This window comes from Chinchilla lanigera, unplaced genomic scaffold (assembly GCF_000276665.1).
Source record: "Chinchilla lanigera isolate Chin_1 unplaced genomic scaffold, ChiLan1.0 scaffold00028, whole genome shotgun sequence".
In the NCBI taxonomy this organism is placed as follows: domain Eukaryota; kingdom Metazoa; phylum Chordata; class Mammalia; order Rodentia; family Chinchillidae; genus Chinchilla; species Chinchilla lanigera.
Genome location: NW_004955429.1, coordinates 14,962,298 through 14,970,102, shown reverse-complemented (window position 1 = coordinate 14,970,102; position 7,805 = coordinate 14,962,298). Strand labels below are relative to the sequence as shown.

The following is a 7,805-nucleotide window of genomic DNA, read 5'->3' as shown; positions in this document are numbered from 1 at the left end:
GCCGCAAAACTAGCCTAATGCGCAGCCGCAGAGGCGCTGGCCGCCCGGCGGGTCTCCCGGAGTGCGCATGCGCGGGCTCGGTGTGCGGGCCGGTCCCCTTCAAGGTAGTAGGTGGGGTGGTCGTCCTCCTGGCGTCTGCGCGGGGCAGCTCTCTGTCACTCCGCACAAGGCTCGTTTTACAGCTGGGACGCGAAACTGCCTGTCCTGTGTTGCAGTCACGTGGGTGAAGCCGGCACCCCTGGGGATGCCACCGCCCTTCGTCCGAAGGCACGTGCCCGGGGACCGGGCCTAGGAATCTGCGGTGCAGGCCAGCGCTGCGGGGAGCATGCACGGGAGCCCCCGCCGAGACTGCCACAGCCGGTGCGGGCCTCGGCCAGTCCTGGTCCCCCAGCAGCACCGCCACTGGCAGTGTGATTCGCTCAGGGACCTGGGGACCCCAGAGCCTCATCTCTTCCATCGACAGGCGGGTGGCCAGGACTCTGCCAGTACCAGGAAGCGTGGCAGTCCCTTCCTGGACGTGCGGAGCAGCCCAGGCAGGGAGGCCACAGATGCCGTCCCAGGGAGCAGGAGGGGAGGGGTCTCGAGGTGACAGATGAGCAGGCCATGTTCTGGATGGGGGGGGTCCCCTCCAGCCTTCTGTGCCCCTGGGCCTTTGCATGCACCATGCCTCCAGCCCAAGCGTTCTTCTCCCTACTGCCTCTGTCATTCCTGGTTGTCCATCAGCTCGCCAGTGCCAGGGTGCCTGCTTGTGTGACGGCCTCTGCACTCTGCAGTTCTTTGCCCAACCTGTGTGTCCCAGGTTCCCGCTCTTTCTCAGCCGGTCTGAGCTCTTGGGAGAACAAGATCACCACGTGGCGTGCATGGAGTGCTTAGCCCGCGTGGGCCTTGACTGCTGGGCCAGGAAGCGCAGGTGTCAGACAAAGCAAAGTCCAAGAGCTTCAGGAAGAAGGGAGAAGGCATTGCCAGGATTCACAGAATAGCGGCTACCGGTCTTCTTCCCCCTCTCATTTCCCTTGCGGAATTGAACCCAGGGCCTTCACACTGAGCCTCATCCCCAGCCCCTTTTTTACTTTATTTTGAGACGGGTCTTTTTGAATTGCTCTGGTAGGACTCAAGTTTAAGATCCTCCTGCCTCAGCCTCCTGAGTGCTGGGATCACTGGTGTGTTCACCACACTCAACCTTAGTCTGTTTTCAGTGCTCCAGCAAAATCCGCGGGGCGGGGAAACGTGGTAAAGAGGCTTATGTATCTCCCTGTGTGGAGATTCAAGGGCAAAGCAGCCTCATCGCTTGGCCTTACTGCATGGGGGAGGCGTGCTGAGAGGCCCGGAGCAGCTCAGAGGTCGGACTTGTCTGCAACTCTTCTTGAGAACCCAAGCCCGACCCCAGGGTTCCTGTCCCGGGGCAGCGCCCCCTGCTGGCCGGACGACCTCCATATGGCACCACCACCCTGAGGTCCTCACCCCAGCACTCGAGCCCCTAAGAGGCCACACAAAGCACCCCCGACCCGCCGCGGTGGTGAGTGGACGGGGCAGCCAGTGCTGTGCCTGGCGAGCCAACCTCGCCGTACGGGCTGGGCGTCCCTGACCCGAAATGCACGGGACCGGAAGTGTTGTGGATTTTGGAATCTTTGCAAATCCAGAATGAGGTATTTTGGGAATGACATCCTGGTCTACATGAAATGCATTTCTTTCGCACACACCTCCATATGCACAGCCGGAAATTTGACAGTATTTTCTGTATTTTGGCCTTGACCCGTCACAGTAGCTCAAGCGTGGACTTTTCCCCCTGAGACATCGAGTCAGTGCTGAAGTGTTCTGACTTTGGGGCGTTTGGGGGTTTCGGGTTAGAGACGCTCAGCCTGATTTGGGTTTGGAACTGGGTGGTCTTAACAGCGCAGGGCTCTCAGAGGTTGTCCGTTCCTCATTTAACTGAGCGCAATCCCGGGCGAGGAAACAGCAGGTCTGCATGGGGCTGAGATAGAATCCCAAGGGGTCACCTCTGGGCCCTGTCCTCACAGAGGGGCCGGAGTAAATGACGGCGAATCAAAAGTTCTTCCCAAGATTTCTCCTGTGTCTGCATCACAAAGCTTTGGTTATGATCATTTGCAAACATACAGGAAAGCAGGGAGAGTAGTCTTAGATTGTAAATCACCACCGCACAACCTTCGGTCTTTGGTATCTTGTTTCTTCACCCTGTCCACATACACTCTCCTGGTGTAATATTTCCCTCCTGGAGTCCAATTTTGAGACAGGGACTCGCCGTGTTGCCCAGGCCGGTCTCAGGTTCTTGCACTTGGGCGATCTCCTGCCTTAGCCTCCTGGAGTAGCTGGGACTATGGGCACAAACCACACTAGAGTATTTTTTAAACAATCCCAAGACCCAGGGGTGGTGGCACATGCCTGTAATCCCAGTACTTGGGAGGCTGAGGCAGGAGGATTGACAATGCAAAGGCCAGCCTGGGCTACATAATGCATTCAAGACCAGCCTAGACTAAATAGTGAGACCCTGTCTACAAACAAAGCCCAAGTAAACCTCCAAAAACATATATAACAAATGTCATAGAAAATTCCCTGTAGCTCTTCAATGTGTATCTGTAGACAGGAGCTTAGCTTATTACACGTGTCTGCGGCATATCCATGCGTGTGGCAGAGCCGTGTAGTTGATTGTCATTGTCGGAGACAGTCCTGCCCTAGAGTTGCTGAATCATAGGTTTAGCAAACACGGCCCCGCTGCTCCCAGGGGAAACGCAGGCTGGGTTCCTGGGCGCCTCTGATCGCAGCATTTCTATCACCCAATCAATGTGGGGCCTTGTTCTCCATGTTTCTATTTAAAGACGCCTTATATAATATCAATTGTTGATTCATAAACGTAGAACTCCCAGCCAACATTCAGCGACTGTCGCCCGAGGGCAGCTTATTTAACCCTCATCCTTCCTCCAGGGAGGCGCAGCGCCTGGGCAGCCCTCATGGCTCAGCTTGGGGGGTCCTCAAAAAACAGCTAAGTCACCAGCAAAAGCACAGTGTGGGTGCCCGGATGGGAGCCCCTAAGGCGCACTTGTTTATGTTAGGAATGAGACAAGAAGAGGGATCGGTGCGCGGGTCAACCAGGACTCTTGGCCAACCTGGCCTGTGTATGCAAAGGACAACGGTCAGGCCCTGGTTCTGAGGTCACAAGCAGCTCTTTGTGAGGGCGTGGGTTGCAAATAAAGAATCTGAGGAGAGGAAGGATGGCAGGTACCTACTATCCAGTTATAATACTGAGACGTCTAAAGTGGATAGTGATCCTTCGCCCTGTTTACCTGTGACACGATACGAACCACCGTGTAATATGCAGCATGCTTGAAGAAGAAGTTGTTTGCCAGACATGCTGGTGCATATCTATAATCCCAGCATTCTGGAGGCTGAGGCAGGAGGATTCTCGAGAGTTCAAAGTTAGCCCGGGCTACACAATGAGACCCTGTACAAAAAAAAAAAAAGCTGTTCATCTGAAATCCAGGTGTATCTGGATATTCTTTCCTTCTCGGATCTTCGCAGAGCAGGGTTGGAGTGCAGGGGCTCTTGGGCAACAGCAGAGGCCAGGGAGGCCCCAGATCTGAGAACTCCTGGGCTTGGGTTCCCTTTAACCCATTGTGCTGGACTCAGGAGAGGACCCTGCGTTCCACGCGGAAATAGGAAGATGACCGGCAGCACTGTGAGGGGTGCAGGACTGGGGGGCTTCCCGGAAGAGGTGGACCTTGAGTTCAGCCTGGAAGGTGGGGACACGAGGGGTGGTGGCTGGGACACTCGTCAGTCACGGGCAAGGCTGGGCTGTGAGGTCCTGCAGCGGGGAGGAGCGGGCCGGTGGGGCAGGAGGTCAAGCCCGATAAGGTCCCTGAGGTGGGGCCCGATCTGCAGGAGCTCGGTTCCGGCTTGGCTGCTGGACTTTGCCCCGCAGACAATGGGGAGCCGTCGGCGTTTCTGAGTAGGGCTGGGCAGTTGCCCTACTGATCTCCCGAGACGGACCGAGCCCTGCAGTACCCGATATGGGCCACCAGAGGGAGACATTTCAGCAGATTTAGACCCAGGCTCCTGGACACTGCTTTTCCGACCGAAAAGGAGGACAGGGTCCCCAGGAAACACTTAGGTCCCCGAACCATCATCCTCGCCCAAGAGTAAGGCGCAAGGCCTGCGGGACAAAGTGAGGTCAGGGACATCGTCCTGCTCATCCGAGTGCGGACGCTAACCCTGGGTACTGCCGCCGCTCTGCAGGGCGTGCGCGAACGGCAGAGAGAGGGGTCACAAAGGCCTGGCTACGCCAGCACGGAAGCCCCATCCGCTCCTGGTAGCTGCTTAACCCCGTTCACCGGCGTGGAAACTGAGGTTCCGAGGGGACACCATGTGCTGAGGGGTGGGACCAGCGAGCTCCCGTGACGCCCTGGCCTGGGGCCCTGTGTACCTGCTGGGTGCCGTCTCTGCGCCCGGCTGTGTTGGGGCGACAGCTGAAGCCCTCCGCAGGGGACGCCCACCGAGGGGCTGGGTCTCAGGCTGCTGGCTCTAGGTCAGTCTTCTGGAGAAATGGGCATGTACTCCCAAAAAGACACTTAGCAAAGCGTTTTTATTTAATCAAACCCTATTGGTTTTTTATTTTTTAAAAAAGGGAAAGAAAACAACCTAAATGTCCCTGCCAGAGGAATGGATATATAGTATGTGATGTAGAATAATCACACAGTGGAATACTATGCAGCAATTAAAAAGAATGAACTAGGCCAGTATGGTGGCACATGCCTGTAATCTCAGGTACTTAGGAGGCTGAGGCATGATGATCCCAAGATGGAGGTCATTCTTGGCAACTTAGACTCTGTTTCAAAACAAAATAAAGGCGGGGGGGGGGGGGGAGGGGATGTAAGAATGTAGTTCAAGCTCCCTAGGATCAATTCCTCCTATGAAAAAAAAGAGATAAAACTTAAAAACTGGTGATGAAGTCCAGATGCAGAATGGTATGACTCATATAACACCACTTATGTAGATTAAAATACACACAAAATATCAAGTATTGGGTGTACATATAGCTAGGTTAAATTTTTATTTGTTTATTTATTGGCTTTTTGAGACAGGGTTTCACTATGCAGTTCAGGCTGTCCTTGAACTCACTTTGTAGCCCAGGCTGGCCTGGAGCTCAAAGTGATCCTCCTGCCTCAGCCTCCCTGAGTGCTGAGATTACAGGCATGTACCACCACGCCTGACTGTTACATTATTTTAAAAACCTCAGAAGTCTGAACAGCAAAACCATTAGTTCTTTCCAGCACTTTTGTAGTAGATAAGGAGGCCTCAGCTTTATCTCTCCTGCTTAATTTCTTAAATAAACCGAAAGTGTTGGGAATATAGGTGACCATTACATCCTTTGTTGTGCTTCTCTTTTTTGGTGGTCCTGGGGATGGAATGCAGGACCTTTGCACTAAGCTGCACCCCCACCCCCTTTGTTGACACAGGGTGTCACTAAATCACTACATTGCCCAGGTTGGTCTCAAACTTGAGATCCTCCTGCCTCAGCCTTCCACAGTGCTAGGATGGCCGGCGTGCACCACCCCGCTGGCCTTGGACACCTCCCCCAAGGGTGTCAGTGGCTTGGCCTTCTCTCCAGCGCCAGGGCTCCAAGTGGAAATCAAGGGTGGTTCTAGCTGTGGTCTTCTCTGTCCCCCAGGGCTGGGGTGGCCGGCGTGTGGAACTGGGCCCATAGCGCTTCTCCTCGTAACCCGCTGTTCCTCACAGAAGCAGGAAGCCGCCGGGTACCTCACGCACTGCACAGCGACATTTGCTCAGTAATGGCCGTGTGGATGGGCGGGGCGCAGGCTGTGACACGCATGTGTCTGATGGGCAAGTGTGTCCATGTCACCTGGAAGGACTCCGCTCCGGCAGTCACCGTTGCTGAGCGGCTGTCACTCTGCCCTCCCTGTCCTCCTCCCTGCTTGTCCTGTTACACAAATTACATGAGGTGCATCTTCCTGCCTTCCTTCTTCCTTCCTTTCTTCCTTCCTTCTCTCTTTCTCTCTCCCTCTCTCTTTCTTTTTCTTTCCTTCTGTTTTTGTCTTTTGAGACAGGCTCTTGCGGTGTAGTTCAGTCTGGCCATAAACTTGATATATAGCCGGGGTTGACTTTGAACTCACAGCAATCCTCCTGCCTCAGCCTCCCAAGTGCTGGGATTCCAGGCGTGCACCACCAGTTCCGGCAGAGCACCTTACTTTTCTGGACCCATTTTCCCACTCTTTTATCCCTTACTACACCTCTTTTAGTAAATAATTTTATTCTTCCCATTTTAAAGATGAAGAAAGTGAGAAAGAAGTTAGTTCATCCCAGGTAACCCAGCCCCGAAATGGCAGAGGTTGATCAAACTTGGGTTTTGCAGCCGCCAGGCCCTTTTTTTGGAGCTGATGCTGTGTTGCTGCGCTGTTTTAGGGTCTCATCTCTTACCCTAAAAAGGATACCAGGAGAACCCTTTGTGTGTTATTTTTCTCTCCGTCTGTGTCTCAGAACCGCACGAAGGCTCCTGCTTCCAAGCTGCTTTTGTCTCGTGTGTGACCCTGGAGGCCCCCACCTCGGGATCGTGGTTTCCTGGGGCGCTGAAGAAGCCCCGATCGGCTCACAGGACAGAGCGGAGGAGAGGCCTGGCCCGCCTGAAACTCGCCTTTGCTGCGTTCCTGCTTCCTCTGCCTCCGATGTCAAAGGCTTGGATTCCAGGCAAACCCGGAATAATGTCCCAGTCATCAAATTTGAAACCAAACTTCAGCAACGATGTGTGTGTGCTGCCAGAAAGCAAATAGTTTTTTCTTTTCTTTCTCATTTTTTTAAGCCCAAACAAAACATCCTCTTATGAAATATGTCTAATTTGCAATATTTACTTTCCCTTTATTTAATAACAGGAAGGGGTTTGCTGGACTTTTGTTGATTTTTGCATTTCTTATTAAAATTCTTAAGGGGGTTTTGGGGGAACTTAATCAGCAAAAAGAAGGAGGAAAAAAAATCTCATGTGCATTCCACAGGAGCTATTAACGGAGGAAGCGGCTGTTTGTCTAGGAGCGTTGTCTGGTGGGCGGGCGCGCTGTCCCCAGGTCCTTGGTCCAGTGTTCCTTTCCTACAGTGTCCTGAAAGGACAAGTTTTCTGTGTCCTCATAGCGACTCACTGAGCTACGTTGAAAACCTCCCGTTTTCGAGGCTCAGAGAGGTAAAGTGACTCGCTGAAGGTCACACAGCTGGATGAGAGCTGACAGTGACATCCATGTTGATCTCACTCACGGGCCACCAGCATGACAACTCCTCATGTGAACACAGCTTTGCCTGAAAATTTAAAGTCCTCTCCCTCCCAGAAGTGTGGGTCCTGCCCTCCCTGGTTCCAGAGTGAGACCGTGGTTTGCTTCAGGGCTCTGCGTTTGTTTGTTCTAACAGAAATACCTATGGGTGCGGGTGTGGTGTTGCTACCCAGGCCTGAGCCTTGCTGGGCTGGGGCTGGGGGTGCTGCTGCCGCCTGGGGTCGCAGTGCTGCCCTTCCCCGGACGGAGAGGCCGCGGGATCCGGGGTCTGTGTACCAGGCCTGGGAGGCCCGGAGTCCCTGCCCGCTCAGCTCCTGGGCTGTGGGTCAGGGACAGCCGAGGTCCAGGCCACAAAGGCTGTGCTGGCCTGCAGGAGGGGAGCTAGGAGGGGACACTCACATGACCGGCCGCTCTCAGGCTCCAATGCAGAGCCGGGCGCGAAGACGCTGGCCAAGTCAGGAGGCCCTTCCAGGCTGAGGGAGCTGGGGACACACACACTGTGTTTAGGGCCACCAGGCAGGA

General features: G+C 54.4%; 1 long non-coding RNA gene across 1 annotated transcript; it reads left to right on the top strand.

Annotated features, from left to right (window-relative positions):
• The first annotated feature begins 24 nt into the window (after positions 1–24).
• Positions 25–6,854, top strand: LOC106148829. The gene is made up of 2 exons (XR_001234538.1): positions 25–104; positions 6,508–6,854. It is a non-coding gene; the product is annotated as an uncharacterized LOC106148829 (long non-coding RNA).
• The last annotated feature ends 951 nt before the right edge of the window (positions 6,855–7,805 follow it).